We start from the raw sequence: 19,579 nt of genomic DNA on the forward strand, positions 1-19,579 counted from the left end.
ACTCAAGAGATGACATTCTAAAGATAACTCCTCTTTTATTCTTTCCAGAAAGATTCTTCCATATGAACTTTTTATGGATTTGGAGAAAGTGTCCTATGAAATATAATCATTAATGACATCTGGTGGTAGCTGCCTGGGAATGTTCATCCTTACTGGTCCTCCTTTCATTCCTGCCTCATTCCTCTTCTCCTTTTGTTAATGAGTTCTAGCATGGTGTTTCTAAGGAAATAGTAGGATGCAAGGCTTCTTCTCAGGCTTTGCTTTGTGGGGATTCTGGGACAAGGGAAATGAAGACTCTTGAGTTGGGACAAAGACATCCCTGTTGGCGACCAGTTGGGTGCAGACATCCATGGTATGAAGAATAATTACCTTGTAACTAAACTAGATGAAACATAGCTGAAATATCAGAATTTTGGATAAGTGGTAATTTTTGAACATGAATGATATGGGGCAACAAAAATTATAAGAATTTTGTAGTAATGTAGCTCTTTCTCAAAATGATTGAATATTGAAAAGAGAAAATGTGAAGTTCAAAGCGTCCAACTGCCAGTCTAAGGCATTCTTAAAAAGGCAGAGTGTGACATTGTCAGCTGTGGAGAGATCCTCATTGTCAAGCAAAAGGGAAAATATGACAAGAATCAAGTGCAATATTTAATTATAAGGATGAAGAACTTCATTGGGTGCTAGATTTACATTTTCAACTGGTCTCCTCTGTCAAAATCACAATCCTTTTAGAAAATAAGACCTGTGTCCCACATCAGTACCACTGAAGGAGACAATCCTGAAAACTTTAAAAAAGTGTCTTTTGTTTTGTTTTGTTTTGTTTTTAATGTCCAAAACATGAGGTGTGTCCTGCCACCTTTGGCAAATAAAAAAGATTTATTTTGCTTGGAGGCTTAACTAATGCCTAACCTGAAACAGGTGATTCAAACACTGATAACTTTTTCTGAATATCTCTCTCTGTTATTCCTTATAGGTCCATACTGGCAGGTAGGACCAGAATACAATACTTGTTTAAGGATAGGTATCTAGATCTGGATAGACTATAATATTCAAAACCTGTGTGCCACATATAAAATTGTTTCTTGAATGTGTTGGCCTCAGAGGAACCATATCACATGTCTGTTTAGGAAACAGTTATTTATGATAGAAGCTCTCATTTGGACTCAGGACATAAAGTTTTGGTGTGAACCTGAAAAGCAATGGAAGCTTGGAGACAACTGTGGCCAGTGTAAATATCAGAGATGCCAGAACTGCTGTAGGAGTCCATGAAGAAATGCTCAGAAGTCTCAGGTTGTTGGAAACATTAAATCAGGTAAGTGATGTGCTGCCTAAGTACCAACAGTTGATAGTGTATCCTAGGAGAGTCCAGAGGTCACCTTCTTCACTATGCCCTTAAGGTAGTTTCTAGTGAGAAGATTATCTATCTTTGAAAAATTTGTTGTAGCTGTTTTCTGCAGGCAGTTTTAACAGTGGGAGGGGCTTCTATGGTGCCTCTAGGAATTATGGTATTCTAGGTTGCCAGAGTGTTTGGCAACAGGAATGTAGTTATGATTAGCATAAAGAAGATTAAGGACTGAATGATAACTGGGAAATCCAGCTACAAGAAATTGTAGTGAAAAAAAATATATATATAGGTCACAGTATTCATAAGAGCAAGATAGATGGACAACCAAGGGTGTACTTGGCAAGAATACCAAATAAGCAATTGAAAAATATAAACAAGGAAACAAACATATATCTGAACCATGGAAAGGTAACATCAGCCCCAAAGATGAAAATTATATTTCCTTGCTGACTATTTCTTTATTGTTTTTCTTTCAAATTTTTATTTAAATTGGTTCAAGAGTAGAATTATTGATTCATCATTTACATATAAAACCCAGTTATCATCATATAAGTGCCTTCCTAAATACTCATCACCCATTCAGCCCATGCTCCACTCATCACCCCTCCATCAATCCTCAGTTTGTACTCTATAGTTAAGGGTCTCTCATACTTTGCTTCCCTCTTTTTTTTCCTCCCTTCATCTATGTGTATGTTTTGTTTCTTAAATTGCATATATGAATTAAATTATCTGGTACATATCTTTATCTGACTGGCATATTTTGCTTATCATAATACACTCTAGTCCCATCAATGTAAGTGCAAATGGCAAGATTTTTTATTATTTTTAATGACTGATAAATATTCCATTGTCTTTTAATACTTCTTTTTTTTCTGTTTGTTTATAGAGATACTTTATCTTGTCAATAAATTACTAATATTTTTCTTCACATAAGCCCTGCAGTTTTCCAGTTAGATTTATTTTTAAGTAATTTTATTTTTATAACTAATATAAATAGAGATATGTTTAGTCCCATTTCTTTTTTTTAATGTTCAGTTAGCCAGCATATAGTGTATCATAAGTTTTTGTTGTTGTGTTCAATGATTCCTTAATTGCTTATAACACCCAGTGCTCATTACAGTGTGTGCCCTACTTAGTACACATCCCATGGTTATCTCTATCTCTCCACCCCTTCCCTTCTATACCTTCAGTTTGTTTCTCTGTGTCCAAAATCTCTCATGATTCCTCCCCCACTGATTTCTTCCCATTCAGTTTTCCCTCCCTTCCCCTGTGGTCCTCCACTCTATCCCTTATGTTCCACGTATGAGTGAAACTATATGATAATTATATTCCCTGCCTCACTTATTTTATTTAGCATAATCCCCTCCAGTTCCATCCATGTTGAAGCAAATGGTGGGTATTCATTCTTTCTGATGGCTGAGTAACATCCCCTTGTATGTGTGTACCACATCTTCTTTATCCATTCATTTTTTGAAGGGCATATTGCCTCCTTCAACAGTTTGGCTATTGTGGACATTGCTTCTATGAACATTGGGGGGCATGTGTCCCTTATTTTCACTACATTTGCTCCTTTGGGGTAATACCTAGTAGTGAAATTGCTGGGTTGTATGATACCTCTATATTTAACGTCTTGAGGAACCTCCATACTGTTTTTCAAAGTGACTGTATCAACTTGCATTCCCACCAAGAGTGTAAGAGAGCTCCCCTTTTAATTTATTTATTTATTTATTTGCACCCTCACCAACATTTGTTTTTCCCTATCTTGATAATTTTTGTCATTCTAACTGATATAAAGTTATATCACATTATGGTTTTGATTTGTATTTCTCTGAGGGCTAGTAATGTTGAACATTTTGTCATGTGTTTGCTAGCTATTTGGATGTCTCCTTTGGAGGAGTGACCATTCATGTCCTCTGCCCATTTATTGACTGGATTATTTGTTTTTTGGGTGTTGAGTTTGAGAAGTTATTTATAGGGAGATGAACCATGAGAGACGGTGGACTCTGAGAAACAAACTGAGGATTTTGGAGGGGAGGGGGATGAGGGGTTGGGTGAGTCTGGTGGTGGATATTATGGAGGGCACATATTGCATGGAGCACTGGGTGTGATGCATAAATAATGAATTATGGAACACTGAAAAGAAATTAAAAGAATTAAAAATAGAACTACCCTACAGTACACCAAAAAAAAAAAAAAATGTTTGGGTTATGGATATTGGGGAGGGTATGTGATATGGAGAGTGTTGTGAAGTGTGTAAGCCTAAAAATTCACAGACCTGTACCCCTGGAGCAAATAATACATTATGTGTTAATAAAAATAAATAATAAAAAAGAAGTTATTTATAGACCTTGGATATCAGCCATGTATCCGAAATATTATTTGCAATTATCTTCTCCCATTCTGTGGATTGCCTCTTAGTTTTGTTAACTATTTCCATTACTGTGAAAAAGATTTTATCTTAATGAAGTTCCAAAAGTTCATTTTTCCTTTTGTCTCCCTTGCCTTTGGAGATGTTTTTTGAATAAAGTTGCTATGGCCAAAGTGAAAGTGATAACTGCCTATGTTCTCCTCTAGGATTTGCATTCCTGTGTCCCATTGAGATACTTCATCCATTTTGAGTTTATCATTGTGTATGGTGTAAGAGAATGGTCCAATTTCATTCTCTGTATGTGGTTGTCCAATATTCCCAGTAGCCCTTATTGAAGAGGCTGATTTTTTTTCCCAATTGGATATTCTTTTTTTTTTTTAAAGATTTTATTCATTTGACAGAGAGAGAAAAATCACAAGTAGGCAGAGAGGCAGGCAGAGAGAGGGGAGAAAGCAGGTTCCCTGCTGAGCAAAGAGCCCGACTTGGGGCTCGATCCCAGGACCCTGGGACCACGACCCAAGCCGAAGGCAGAGGCTTTAACCCACTGAGCCACCCAGGTGCCCCTCCCATTGGATATTATTTCCTGCTTTGTTGACGATTAGTAGAGCATAAAGTTGGGGCTTCATTTCAGGGATCTCTGTTCTGTGACACTGACCTATGTGTCTGTTTTTGTGCCATACCATGCTGTCTTGATGATAACAACTTTGTAATACAGCTTTAAGTCAGGCATTTTGAGGTTCTCAGTGATGGTTTTCTTTTTAAAAATTTCCCTGGAAATTTAGGTTCTTTTCTGGTTTCAAACAAATTTAAGAATTGTTTGTTCCACTTTCTCTAAAAATGCCAATGGCATTTTGATAAGGATTGCATTGCAAGTGTAAATTGCTCTGGGATGCATACACATTTTAACAGTGTTTATTCTTCTAATTCATGGGTATGGAATATTTTTCAATATATTTGTGTCTTCCTCAGTTTCTTTCATAAGTGTTTGTAGTTTCCAGAGTATAGATCTTTTACCTCTTTGATTAGGTTATTCTTAGATATCTTATGATTTTAGGAGCTATTGTAAATGAATAGATTCCTTAATTCCACTTTCTTTAGTTACATTGTTAGTATATAGAAATGCAACTGGTTTGTATTGATTTGTATCCTGCAATGTTGCTGAATTGCTGTATGAATTCCAAAAATTTGGGGGTGAATTTTTTGGGTTTTCCACATGAAATATCATGTCATCTTCAAAGAGAGAGAGAGAGAGTTTGACTTCTTTGCCAATTTGAGTGCCTTTTATTTCTTTTTGTTGTCTGATTGCTGAGGCTAGAACTTTTAGTATTATGTTGAACAATAATGGTGAGAGTGGGCATCCTTGTTGTGTTCCTGACCTTAAGGGAAATGCTCTCAGTTTTTCCCCATTGAGAATATTTTCTGTGGACTTTTTGTAGACAGTTATTATGATACTGAGGTTTGTTGCCTCTATTACTGTATTTGTAAGGGTTTTAATCAAGAAAGAATGCTATATTTTGTCAAATGCTTTTTCTGCAACAATTGAGAGGATCATATCTCTCTATTATTTTCTTGTATTAATGTAATCTATCATGTTGATTGATTCGCAAATGTTGAATCACACTTGCATCCCAGGAATAAAGTACAACTGGTGATGGTTAATAATGCTTTTAAGGTACTTTTGGATCCTATTGGCTAAGATATTGTTGAGTATTTCAGCATCCAAATGATAAGGCATATTGGTCTGTAATTCTCCTTTCTGATAGGATGTTTCTCTAGTGTTGGGATCAGGGTTATTCTGTCCTCTTAGAATGACTTTGGAAGTTTCCCTTCTATTTGTATGTTTTTGGAACAGCTTCAGTAGAATTGATATGATTTTTACTCAAGTGTTTGTTAGAATTCCCCTGGGAAACTGTCTGGTTCTGGACTCCTGTTTATTGGGAGATTTTTGATTACTGCTTCAATTTCCTTGCTGGTTTTTGTTCTGTTATGATTGTCTCTTTCTTCTTGTTTCAGTGATGTTAGTTTATAAGTTGCCAGGAAGGCATCAATTTCTCCTAGATTGCCTAATTTGTTGGCATATAGTTGCTGATAATAATTTCTAATAATTGTTTCCATTTTCTTGGTGTTAGTTGTGATCTCTTCTTTCATTCATGATTTTATTAATTTGGATCCTTTCTCTTTTCTTTTGGATAAATCTGTCCAAAGGTTTACTGATCTTATTAAATCTTTCAAAGAACAACTTCTAGTTTTGTTGGTGTGTTCTACTGTTTTTTCTGGATGCTGTTTCATTTATTTCTGCTATAATATTTTTTTTTCCTCTTCTTCTGCTTGGTGTAGGTTTAATTTGCTGTTCTTTCTCAAGCCTCTTTAGGTGTAAGGTTAGCTTGTGCATTTGGAATTTTTCTAATTTTTTTGAGAAAGGCTTGTATGGCTATGTATTCCCCTTTAGGATGACCTTTGTAGTATACTGTAGGCTTTGGACTGATTTTTTTTTTCTCATTAGTTTCCATGAATTGTTCAGGTTATTGAATTTCATGGTTGACTAAATCATTCTTTAACATCTAAATGTTTGAGTTCCTTCCAAATTTCTTCTTGTGTTTGAGTTCCAGTTTCACAGCATTATGTTTTGAAAATATGCAGGGAATAATCTCAGTCTTTTGGTATCAGTTGAGTCCTGATTTGTGACCCAGTATGTGGTCTATTCTGGAGAATATTCTGTGTGCACTTGAGAAGAATGTGCATTCTGTCGCTTTAAGATGGAATGTCCTATATATTGTTGAAATCCCTCTGGTCCAATGTGTCCTTCAAAGTTCTTGTTTCTTTGTTGATCTTCTGCTTATATGATCTCTCCATTGTTGAGTGAACTTTTTAGTTCTTCTACTATTAATGTATTTTTTTACTCTCCATATGTTTCTTTATTTGGTTTATTAATTGGTTTACATAATTGGCTTCTCCCATGTTGGGGGCCAACAATTGTAATAGATATTTACAATTGTTAGCTCCTCTTGTCCAATAGACCCTTTAAGAATGATGTGCCTCCATATCACTCGGCATCAGGGAAATACAAATCAAAACCACAATGCGATATCACCTCACACCAGTCAGAATGGCTAAAATCAACAAGTCAGGAAATGACAGATGCTGGTGAGGATGCGGAGAAAGGGGAACCCTCCTACACTGTTGGTGGGAATGCAAGCTGGTGCAGCCACTCTGGAAAACAGCATGGAGGTTCCTCAAAATGTTGAAAATAGAACTGCCCTATGACCCAGCAATTGCACTATTGGGTATTTACCCTAAAGATACAAACGTAGTGATCCAAAGGGGCACGTGCACCCGAATGTTTATAGCAGCAATGTCCACAATAGCCAAAGTATGGAAAGAACCTAGATGTCCATCAACAGATGAATGGATCAAGAAGATGTGGTATATATACACAATGGAATACTATGCAGCCATCAAAAGAAATGAAATCTTGCCATTTGAGACAACATGGATGGAACTAGAGTGTATCATGCTTAGCGAAATAAGTCAAGCAGAGAAAGACAACTATCATATGATCTCCCTGATATGAGGAAGTAGTGATGCAACATGGGGGCTTAAGTGGGTACGAGAAGAATAAATGAAACAAGATGGGATTGGGAGGGAGACAAACCATAAGTGACTATTAATCTCACAAAACAAACTGAGGGTTGCTGGGGGGAGGGGGTTTGGGAGAAGGGGGTGGGATTATGGACATTGGGGAGGGTATGTGCTTTGGTGAGTGCTGTGAAGTGTGTAAACCTGGTGATTCACAGACTTGTACCCCTGGGGATAAAAATATATGTTTATAAAAAATAAACAAATTATATTAAAAAAAAAAGAATGATGTGCCTCTACATCCCTTGCTACAGTCTTTGGTTTAAAATCTAATTTGGCTGATCTGAGAATTGTTACCCCAGCTTTCTTTTGAGGACCCATGGCATATTACATGGTTCTTCATCCCCTTACCTTCAATCTTGAGGTGTCTTTAGGTTCAAAATTAGTCTCTTGTATACAATATATGGATGGATCCTGTCTTTTTTTTAATCCAATCTGAAACCCTATGTCTCTTGATGGGAGCATTCAGATGGTTCACCTTAACAGTTACCTTTGAAAGATAAATTTAGTGCCATCCTATTTCCTTTAAGGTCCCTCTTTCTGTAGGTTTTCTGTTTATTTCTGGTCTGTGTAACTCTTGGGGTTTCTCTTTATTTACAGAATCCCCTTTAATATTTCTTGCATGGCTGCTCTGTTGGTCACATATTCTTTCAGTTTCTGCCTGCCCTTAAACTCTTTATCTCTACATCCATTCTGGATGACTATCTTGATAGGTAAAGTATTCTTGGCTCTATGTTCTTTTAATTTATTAACCTGAATATGTCTTGCCAGCCCTTTCTGGCCTGGTTTCTCTGGATAAGTCTTATGTTATTCTAATCTTCCTCCCTCTTTACATGAGAAATCTCTTCCCCCTGTCTGCTCTAAGGATAACTTCTTTAGCTCTTAGATTTGCAAGCTTCAATATTTCATGTCTGTTTGTTAATCTATTTTAATTAATTTTAGGAGGGGTTCTCTCTGCTTTTTGGACTCGAGTGTTTCTTTCCTTTCCCAGATTAGGAAAGTCCTCAGCTATGACTTGCTCATATATACCTTCTATTCTCCTCTCTTTTTCTCCACCCCCTTGGGGATCCCAATAATTCTGTCATTGGAGTGTTTCATGGTGTCCTTGACCTCTTTAAGTGTAATCTCAAGTGTCACTAATTGCCTATCCCTATAATCTTCAGTTTTCTTCCTTTCTCAGTTATCTTTGAGATCACAAACTCATTCCTCTACCTCATTTAACCTTGCTATTAGAGTATCCACCTTAGACTGCATGTCACTGGTAGCATTTTTAAGTTCGGCCTGATTAGATCTCTTCTCTGCCCTTAGGGATTCAATATTGTGACTAATGTTTTTTTCAAGCCCAGCTATTAACACATGATTGCTATCCTGTAGTCTGTCTCTGACATCTTGTTTATATCCATATCTAATATTTCTGTGGCAGAAGACATTGTCTCTGGTTCTTGTCCTTGTTGGGAGTTTCTCCTTCTAGTCATTCTGTTGACAGATGATTGAACGAATGGATGAAGTCCAATATAACCAAATTGACCCAAGAAAGATGCACCCTAGCAAAATTCAGACTGGTCAGACACCACCAAAAAACAAAACAAAACAAAAAAACAAAAACAAAAAAAAAAAATGAAACACGAGTAAAATTTAAAAATTGAAAAAATAAATTAAAAATATGCAAACATATCTGTGTGTGTGTGTGTGTGTGTAATAAAAAGATAAAGAGGTAGGAGGGAAAGAGGGGCTCTAATCACTCAGTGTGGACAAAGCAGGATGTTTCAGTTGTTCCTGGGTGTGTCTTAATCTGTGTGTTAAAGAAAACTATGTCTTAAAATCACTGGAAAGTAAAATTTGCTTATATAAAAAGGTAAAACTGAGCAGAGTGGAAAATGAACTAAAATAAAGTATGTATCTATAAAAAATATAGGTGTGTAAAAATGCAAGTTAAAAAAAGCCTATGAAAAATGAGTTGGTGTAACAGAGATCTGGTAGAAATGAGGAGAACATATAAGGAAGTATACAGCAGGGTAAAATGACATGAGAAAATTTAAAAAAAAAAAGAAAAGGAAAGGAAAATTATATCTGAAAAGTAAATAAGTAGTGAGGCCAAAGCTGGAGGTCAATGCACAATTTTCTCCTTGTGTTGGGATTTTACACTCTAATAGGATGCAAAGGATTTTCATCCATCTGATTTTTCAGCCTGCCTTCTGGGAAAGATCCTGTCACTCTATATCTCAGGTAACTCTGTCTGTGTGGGTTTGCCACACCCTGTCTTGGGGATGGGTTCAGCAGAAACCAGACTTGTAGATGTACTTTGTACCCTAGGGCCTTTCTGTACCTCTTTAGGGGATCAGAGAAAAAATGGCCATAGCCAAACCTCTAGGGCAGAGCAAAAGATTCACATCTTCCTCTTTAATAAACTCTGCAGGACAGTTTCCACTTCTGCTAGGACCACTGAAAACTGCAGCTTCCAGCAGTACACACCTACAGCTGCTCTCAGAAGCGTTTTCAGGGGTCTGGGAAGATCTTTGCCCTTTCTGCTTTTAAAAATGGGAGCAAAGCAAGTTGGTGCAGCCATGTTGGAAAACAGTGTGGAGATTCCTTAAGAAATTACAAATAGAGTTACACCATGACTCTGAAACTGCACTACTGGGTATTTACCACATAGACACAGATGTAGTGAAAAGAAGAGCCATATGTACCCCAACGTTCATAGCAGCAATAACTACAATTGCCAAATTGTGGAATGATCCAAGATGCCCTTCAATGGGCAAATGGATAAAAAAGACATGGTCCATATATACAAAGGAATTTTATTCTTCCATCAGAAAGGATGAATATCCAACTTTATATCAACATGGGTGGGACAGGAGGAGATTATGCTGAGTGAAATAAGTCAAGCAGAGAGAGTCGATTATCATATGCTTTCACTTACTTGTTAAGCATAAGGAATAACATGGAGGGCATTAGGAGAAGGAAATGAAAAGTGAATTAGTGGAAATCAGAGGGAGAGATGAACCATGATAAACTGTGGACTCTGGGAAACAAACTGAGGGTTTTGGAGGGTAGGGTGGTAGGGGGGTTAGGTGAACATGGTGATGGATATTAAGGAGGGCACATATTGCATGGAGCACTGGGTGTGGTGCAAAAAACAATGAATCTTGGAATACTGAAAAAATAGAGAGAGAGAGAAAACAGCAACAACAAAACAAAAACTGGGAGCAGCTGTGGGCTCACCCGCACACCTGAGGCTCCAGAATCAGGTCCACTTCTGCCCTAAAACCCCCTTTCTGCCTGGTCTTCTCTTAGAATTTTTGCCCTATTCAAAGAGCTATTCCAAGATTTTTTCAGGTTGTTCAAGGAAAGAGCGGATATTGACCGGCCCAATTCTCAGTTTCTGGAAATCTTAGGTTGTGAGTTTCTTCTTGCTCTCCCTGACCACAACCTGCTTCCTGATTGCAGTGCTAAGGCTTTCCACCAGTTCAGGAATCCCCTTCTGCTCTGTGGTTTCCTGTATCCTGAGACCAAAATGTCCTACCTAGAATTCTCCATTTTTTTTCAAAGCCCCCCATCAGGAAGGGGTATCTTTTACTAGTACAGGTTTCCAAGGACTCTGGTTTTGCCCTCCAGTGTTCTGTTACTTTACAGACACCTGCTTATGGTGTTTCACTCCCCCTTCAGTTTGTCTTCTTATATATCCCTGAAGATTCATGACTCCACCTTTCCTATCTTCCCGAATGCTGCTGCTCTTTTGCTTGTAGTAATCGAGATATATATTCTTACATCTCATGTTGATTCTGTGGGAGTTCAAAATGGTTTGATAGATATTCAGCTAAATTCAGGGGACCAGTTTAAATGGAGCTCTGTTGGAGGCCACGGTATGGTTGGAGTCGAGAATCAAACCAGGCCCTGACTTGTGTCTCCTTCAAAGTCCGGACACCTTAACAAGGCTAAGGACGGAAAAGTTGAGTAACACTGAGAAAAGGGTCTGTGCTATGTATGCTGCGCTCATCTACGTGACTCCCCACACACTCCCCTACAGAAGGGAACAATGTGGTCAGGGTCATGAATTCTTAGTTGGCCCTTGTTGTTCTGTACCTCCCATAACCAACTCCCTGGTTGATTGTCTTGCTAATGGCTTTAACTGAAACTACCTGGTCTCATAAGGTTTGCTTGTAGTTAATGTAAACTTTTTATAGGAACTTGTGGTCATCTGACTAGGTACTGGTGTATTACTCCTTCTATTGGGGCCTGCCTTATAAATGCTTGTAAGATGTGTAGTAAAATTGGCACTGTTGGACATCATCTTCAGTGTCCCTCCTACCCCCAGATATTTGTCTCTTAAATTTTTTTCACCATCCTCTTAGCCCTCATGTTTTCCTGGTCGATTTGTCATGCTAGCCGTGACAAGTGGCGCCCAAACAGAGACGGTGAGACTTTTCAGGGGTGCACGTAGGTACAGGTAAGTATACAAGATTCTATAAGAGGAGCCCCGGCTGGCGGGCAATGGCAGGAGTAAAATAATATGGGCAGTCTCATCCTGTGCAACAGGAGGAACTTTTTGTTATGGCATTGCAGGCCCTCTTAGAGCAGAAGAGGTCTAGGCATTCAAAGGTTTTACAGCAATTTTTTGGTGTGGTGTTTGACCTTTGCCCTTGGTTCCCTAAAGGAGGAATGGTAAACTTACAAATCTGGCAGAAAGTAGGGCAAGAGATAAAAAATCAGTTGAAAATTAGGGGAATGTATGCTTGCACTGAAGGAACTATGAAAGTTTGGGAAGATATTCCAGAGGCTTTAGATCCACAACATTCTATAGAATTAACCTCTATATCTTCTAATCATTCTCTTTGTAATTTAGAATTACATAAATAAGCCTTCTTTTAGTATACCCAGGTTGCTGGGCCATCCCTAGAAAAGCGGACTCTGACTTTATTTCTCTTTGTTTCTCCTAATACATGTGGGGGTCCTCTCCTTTACTCATTTCTGGTGTAACTGGCTATAACCAGAGCCAAGTGAGGTTAAACGACAGGACCCATCCATATGTTGTCCACAAGAGACCCATTTTGAACCTAAAGATACACCCAGACTGAAAGGGAAGGGATGGAGAAGCATCTTTCATGCCAATTTGCCTTCAAAGAAGGCTGGGGTAATGATTCTCATATCAGACAAATTAGATTTCAACTTAAAGACTGGAGAAAGAGATACAGAAGGACATTACATCATTCTTAAAGGGACTATCCACCAAGATGATCTAACAATTGTTAATATCTATGCCACCAATATGGGAACCAATTACATAAGAAAACTGTACATCAAGATAAAGAGTCATATTGATATGAATACATTAATAGTAGGAGATCTTAACATGTCTCTCTCAGAAATAGACAAATCATTGAAGCAGAAAATCAATAAAGAAACAAGAGCATTGAAAGGCACATTGGAACAGATGGCCCACATAGATATATATAGAACATTCCACCCTAAAGCAACAGAATACTCATTCATCTCAAGTGCACATGGAACCTTCTCCAGAATAGACAACATACTGAGTCACAAATCGGGACTCAACTGATACCAAAAAACGGAGATTATTCCCTGCACATTCTTAGATCACAATGCTTTGAAACTGGAGCTCAACCACAAGGAAAAGTTCCGAAGGAACTCAAACACCTGGAAGCTGAAGACCACCTTGCTTAAGAATGCTTGGATCAACCAGGAGATCAAAGAAGAACTGAAACAATTCATGGAAACCAATGAGAATGAAGAGACTTTTGTCCAAAACCTATGGGATACAGCAAAGACAGTCTTAAGGGGGAAATACATAGTCATCCAAGCCTCCCTCAAAGTAATTGAAAAATACAGAACATACCAGATATCTCTAAACCTTATAGAACTGGAAAATGAACAACAAATCAAAATAACTCCACACATAAGAAGGGAAATCATCAAGATTAGAGCTGAGATCAATGAGGTAGAAGCAAGAGATACAGTAGAACGCATCAATGAAATTAGAAGCCATTTTTTGAAAGAATCAATAAGATCAATAAAATACTGGCACACTAATCCAAAAGAAAAGAGGGAAAGCCTAAATTAGTATAATTATGAATGAAAATGGGAGAGATTACAATGAACACCAAGGAAGTAGAAACAATCATCAGAAGTTATTATCAACAATTATATGCCAATAAGCTTAGCAAATTAGATGAAATGGATGCATTCCTGGAAAACTATAAACTCCCAAAATTGAACCAGGAAGAAATTGACAAACTGAATAGGCCTATATCTAGTAACGAGATCAAAAACCTCCCCAAAAACAAGGCCCTTCTTTTCACTACATCTGTATCTTTTGGGTAAATACCCAGGAGTGCAATGGCAGGGTCATAGGGAAGCTCTATTTTTAATTTCTTGAGGAAATTGGCTGCACCAACTTGCATTACCACCAACAGTGGAAGAGGGTTCCTCTTTCTCCAAATCCTCTCCAACACATGTTGTTTCTTGTCTTGTTAATTTTGGCCATTCTAACTGGAGTAAGGTGGTATCTCAATGTGGTTTAATTTGACTCTCCCTGATGGCCAGTGATGAGGAACATTTTTTGATGTGTCTGAGAGCTATTCATATGTCTTCATTGGAGAAGTGTCTATTCATATCTTCTACTCATTTATTATATGATTGTCTGTTTTGTGTGTGTTGAGTTTGAGGAGTTCTTTATAGATCCTGGATAATAACCTTTTGTCTGTACTGGTTTTTGCAAATATCTTCTCCCATTCTGTGGATTGCCTCTTTGTTTTTTTGACTGTTTCCTTTGCTGTGCAGAGGCTTTTGATTTTGATGAAGTCCCAAAAGTTCGTCTTTGCTTTTGTTTCCTTTGACTAGGGAAACATATCTTGAAAATAGTTTCTGTGGCTGATATCAAAGAGGCTACTGCCTATGTACTCCTCTAGGATTCTGATGGATTCCTGTCACACGATGAGGTCGTTTCTCCATTTTGAGTTTATCTTTGTGTATGGTGTAAGAGAATGATCGAGTTTCATTCTTCTATATATAGCTGCCCAGTTTTCCCAGCACCATTTATTAAAGAGACTGTATTTTTTGCACTGTATATTTTTTCCTGTTCTGTCGAAGATTAATTGACCATAGAGTTGAGGTCCATATCTGGGCTCCCTATTCTGTTCCACTGGTCTATGTGTCTGTTTTTATGCCAGTACCATGCTGTCTTGGTGATCACAGCTTTGTAATAAAGCTTGGAATCAGGTAACGTGATGCCCCCAGTTTTATTTTTGTTTTTCAACATTTGCTTAACGATTCTGGGTTTCTTCTGATTCCATACAAATTTTTGGATTATTTGCTCCAGCTCTTTGAAGAATACCGGTAGAATTTTGATCGGAATGGCATTAAAAGTATAGATTGTTCTAGGTAGCATAGACATTTTAACAATGTTTATTTTTCTGATCCAAGAGCATGGCATGGCCGTCCATCTTTTTGTGTCTTCTTCAATTTCCTTCGTGAGTGTTCTGTAGTTCCTCAAGTACAGATCCTTTACCTCTTTGGTTAGGTTTATTCCCAGGTATGTTATGATTCTTGGTGCTATAGTAAATGGAATAGATTCTCTAATTTCCCTTTCTGTGTTTTCATTGTTAGTGTAAAAGAAAGCCACTGATTTCTGTACATTGACTTTGTATCCTGCCACGTTGCTGAATTGCTGTATGAGTTCAAGGAGTTTGGAGGTGGAGTCTTTTGGATTTTTCATATAAAAAATCATGTCATCTGTGAAGAGAGAGAGTTTGACTTCTTCATTGCCAATTTGGATACCTTTTATTTCTCTTTGTTGTCTGATTGCTGTTGCTAGGACTTCTAATACTATGTTGAACAAGAGTGGTGAAAGTTGGCATCCTTGCCTTGTTCCTGATCTCAGTGGGAAGGCTGCAAGCTTTTTCCCATTGAGGATGATATTTGCTGTGGGTCTTTCATAGATAGGTTTGATGAACTTCAGGAATGTTCCCTCTATCCCTATACTTTGAAGCGTTTTAATCAGGAATGGATGCTGGATTTTGTCAAATGCTTTTTCTGCTTCAATTGAGAGGACCATGTGGTTCTTCTCTCTTCTCATATTAATTTGTTGTATCACATTGATTGATTTGCGAATGTTGAACCATCCTTGTAGCCCAGGGATGAATCCCACCTGGTCATGGTAGATAATCTTTTTAATGTGCTGTTGGATCCTGCTGGCTAGGATCTTGTTGAGAATCTTAGCATCCATATTCATCAGTGATATTGGTCTGAAATTCTCCTTTTTGGTAGGATCTTTGCCTGGTTTGGGGATCAGGGTAATGCTGGCTTCAGAGAAAGAGTCTGGAAATATTACTTCTGCTTCAATTTTTTGAAACAGATTCAGGAGAATAGGTGTTATTTCTTCGTTGAAAGTTTGGTAGAATTCCCCAGGGAATCTGTCAGGTCCTGGGCTCTTTTTTTTTTTTTTTTGAGGTTTTTGATCACTGCTTCAATCTCGTTACTAGATATCGGTTAATTCATGTTGTTACATTCTACTTCCTTGGTGTTAGTTGTGATCTCTCCCTTTTCATTAATAAATTTATGACTTAGAGCTTTCTCTCTTTTATTTTGGATTAGTGAGGCCAATGATTTATCGATCTTATTGATTCTTTCAAAAAACCAGCTTCTATTTTCATTGATATGTTCTACCGTATCTCTGGTTTCTACATCATTGATCTCAGCTCTAATCTTGATTATTTCCCTTATTATGTATGGAGTTGGTTTGATTTGTTGTTTATTCTCCAGTTCTTTAAGGTGTAGAGACAGCTGCTGTGTTCTGGATTTTTCAATTTTTTTGAGGGAGGCTTGGATGGCTATGTATTTTCCCCTTAGGACCACCTTTGCTGTATCCCATAGGTTTTGGACTAAAATGTCTTCATTCTCATTGGTTTCCATGAATTGTATCAATTCTTCTTTGATCTTCTGGTTGATCCAAGCATTCTTAAGCAAGGTGGTCTTCAGCTTCCAGGTGTTTGATTTCCTTCTGTACTTTTCCTTGTGATTGAGCTCCAGTTTCAAAGCATTGTGATCTGAGAATGTGCAGGGAATCATCTCAGTCTTTTGGTATCGGTTGAGTCCTCATTTGTGACTCAGTATGTGGTCTATTCTGGAGAAGGTTCCATGTGCACTTGAGATGAATGAGTATTCTGTTGTTTTAGGGTGGAATATTCTCTATATATGTATGTGGGCCATCTGGTCCAATGTGCCATTAAATGCTCTTTTTCTTTGTTGATTTTCTGCTTCAATGATCTTATTTCTGAGAGAGGCGTGTTAATATCTACTACTGTTAATGTATTCATATCAATATGACTCTTTATCTTGATGAACAGTTTTTTTATGTAATTGGCTGCTCCCATATTGGGGGCATAGATATTAACAATTGTTAGTTCATCTTGGTGGATAGTCCTTTTAAGAATGATGTAGTGTCCTTCTGTTTCTCTTACTACAGTCTTTAGCTTAAAATCTAATTTGTCTGATATGAGAATCATTACCCTGGCCTTCTTTGAAGGCCGATGGGCATGAAAGATGTTTCTCCATCCCTTCACTTTCAGTCTGGGTGTATCTTTAGGTTCAAAATGGGTCTCTTGTAGACATCATATGGATGGGTCCTGTTGTTTTATCCAATCTTCAACCCAGTTTCATTTTTTTGGCGCATTTATGCCTTTCACATTGAGAGTGATTATTGATGGATATGCTTTTATTGACATGATTTTCCTTTGAAGTCTTTCTTTCTGTAGATTTTCTTTATATTTCTGTTCAATCTTATTCTTAGGATTTTCCTCTTTTATAGAACCCCCTTAATATTTCCTGCATTGTCATCTTGGTGGTTGCATAGTCTTTTAAGCCTTGCCAGTCTTGGAAACTCTTTATTTCTCCATCCATTTTGAATGTCAGTCTTGCTGGATAAAGTATTATTGGCTGCCTGTTCTTCTCCTTTAGTGTCCTGACTATATCTTGCTAGCCCCTTCAGCTTGCCAGGTCTCTGTGGACAGGTTGACATTATCCTGATGGGCTTTCCTCTGTAAGTAGGGCACCTCTTTGTTCTAGTGGCTTTCAAAAGATTATACCTACAATTATGATTCTTCAATTTGACTATCAGGTGCCTTGTTGTTTTTTTGGAATCTATAATCATAGGTGGATACCATTAGGCCTCTAGTAGTACATGAACGGTTATTCCATTCATGAAACTGGGAAAATTTTCATGGACAACTTGTTCCACTATATCTTCTAGATTTCTTTCTTTATCCCCCCCTTCAGGGATTCCAATAATTCTGATGCTGGAACATTTCATGACATCATATATTTCCCTGATTCTGTTTTCATTGTTTCTATGCTGTTTTTTCCAGGCTTCCTCCTGACCTTTTCTCTCTATTTGTTTGTCCTCCAGATCACTAATTCTATCTTCTGCCTCAGTTACCATAGCTTTTAGAGAATTTAGATTAGATTGGAATTCATTGAGAGCATTGTGAACCTCATCCCTGGTAGCTTTCAGGTCTTCCCTAACATTGTAAGCACCATCTCTGGTCACTTTCTCTTTGGGCCTAATCAATTCCATTTGGTCACCCATGGCTTTCTCCAACCTAGCTATTGCCTGGATAATTATTAGCCTGAATTATCTTTCTGACATATTATCTATGTTGTTAGCCATTAGCTCTGTTGCAGAAGGCCCTTCCTCTGTATTTTTCTTCCATTGAGTATTCCTCCTCCTAGTGATTTTGGTGAGAGATGGCTGAATGGATGTAGCTGGATGTATTAACCATGGTGCAGTCAAGGTGCACCCTGGATTGCTTCTGAGCAATCAGGATTCCCCACCTGCCCACTGGCATCTTCTGCTCCTGTTTAGATCCAGAGGTGTATAATTCTGATCAGGCTGATTTTGTGGGTGATCAGAGTTCTTTGGAAGGTAATCAGCTCACTTTAGGTTACAGGTTGAAAAGGCGCCTCCTCCTAATTCCCTGCCATCTTGTCTCCCCCCAACATTAACCTTTCATGTAGCAATGTATTAGTGCATGAGAGAGCGAGAGGGACAGAGACATCATAGAAAAAGTGGGGTATTTCTCATGCACCACAATATGGAAAGAACAGTGCAATTGTATTAACATTTATACCATCAAGAAAGCTAACAATCAACGAAGAAACAACCAAAACACAACACATTTTCTGGTTCATGAGCACTCAATATCATAGTTGGTTACAAATGGCAACATAATGGTCATAGGCCATTGCAGCCAACAGGAAACTTTCTTCTCCAAGCAGGAACACATAGAAGAATATCTGGGCTCCACAACCTGCCAGAGAGATCGACTTCCTGTCAGAAAAGCAATTGAAAGCTGTCTTGGGTACAGTGGTGCAGATGAGCATGAAGTCCATGTGGAACATTTGGTTGGGGACCAGGTAGATGAGGAGAAACATGAAAGTGTTTCCAATGTTAAGATAATCAAGACCAGAGAGAAGAGAAAGATGTGGGTACGGCTGTTACTGAAGATTTCTCAGCAGGATGAAGTCTGAGTTGAAAGTCTTATTCTCCCATTCCATGAAAAATATATTCACTCTAGAGAATATAACATGTGAAGTGGTCAAGACTGCGTTATGGAAGTATCAAGGACTTCTAGCTTCAATCACCACACCTACATTTCTACATATGAAAAAAGTATTTCTCTAAGCATATATTGTTTTTAATTTATAAACTAGGAATATTAAAGTTTATTGTTAACAATGTGATTCAAAAAAAATAATAAATGTAGGTAACACATATAATAAGTTTCATTATTAAAACATAAGAGGTTTCCCAAGATGGATATAATCTAATTTTAGGAACTACTCAACTCAACTCAACTGGACTCAACTGTTTAATGTGGATTATCACTTCAGAAATATACTAAGAGTCACAAGAAGGCTCATAAATTGCTCAGAAGTCAATGAGATTTTTCCACTGAACTTAGCACATCACCCTCAGATACTAATATAAATTTTGTCAATGGAAGTGTAGAAGGCATCATGTACTAGTGGAAATGATATGGGATTACTCAAACACCAAGTAAACAGAAGACATTGAGAAATTATCTCTTAGAAGTACTTTATGTAATATTTATTGATAGTAAGGGTATGTTGTAGTAAAAGTAGTATTTCACCAATATGCTCATCCCTTATCCCATCTCTTAAAATCTGATGCACCCATGATATATTACAGT

General features: G+C 37.7%; 1 pseudogene across 1 annotated transcript; it reads right to left on the reverse strand.

The window, feature by feature from the left end:
- Positions 1-18,335: 18,335 nt before the first annotated feature.
- LOC309861986 (olfactory receptor 2M4-like) lies at positions 18,336-18,923 on the reverse strand (annotated as a pseudogene). The gene has a single exon. The product of its transcript is annotated as an olfactory receptor 2M4-like (transcript).
- Between the last annotated feature and the right edge of the window lie 656 nt (positions 18,924-19,579).

Source organism: Mustela nivalis (assembly GCF_964662115.1).
Source record: "Mustela nivalis genome assembly, chromosome: 3".
Lineage (NCBI taxonomy): Eukaryota > Metazoa > Chordata > Mammalia > Carnivora > Mustelidae > Mustela > Mustela nivalis.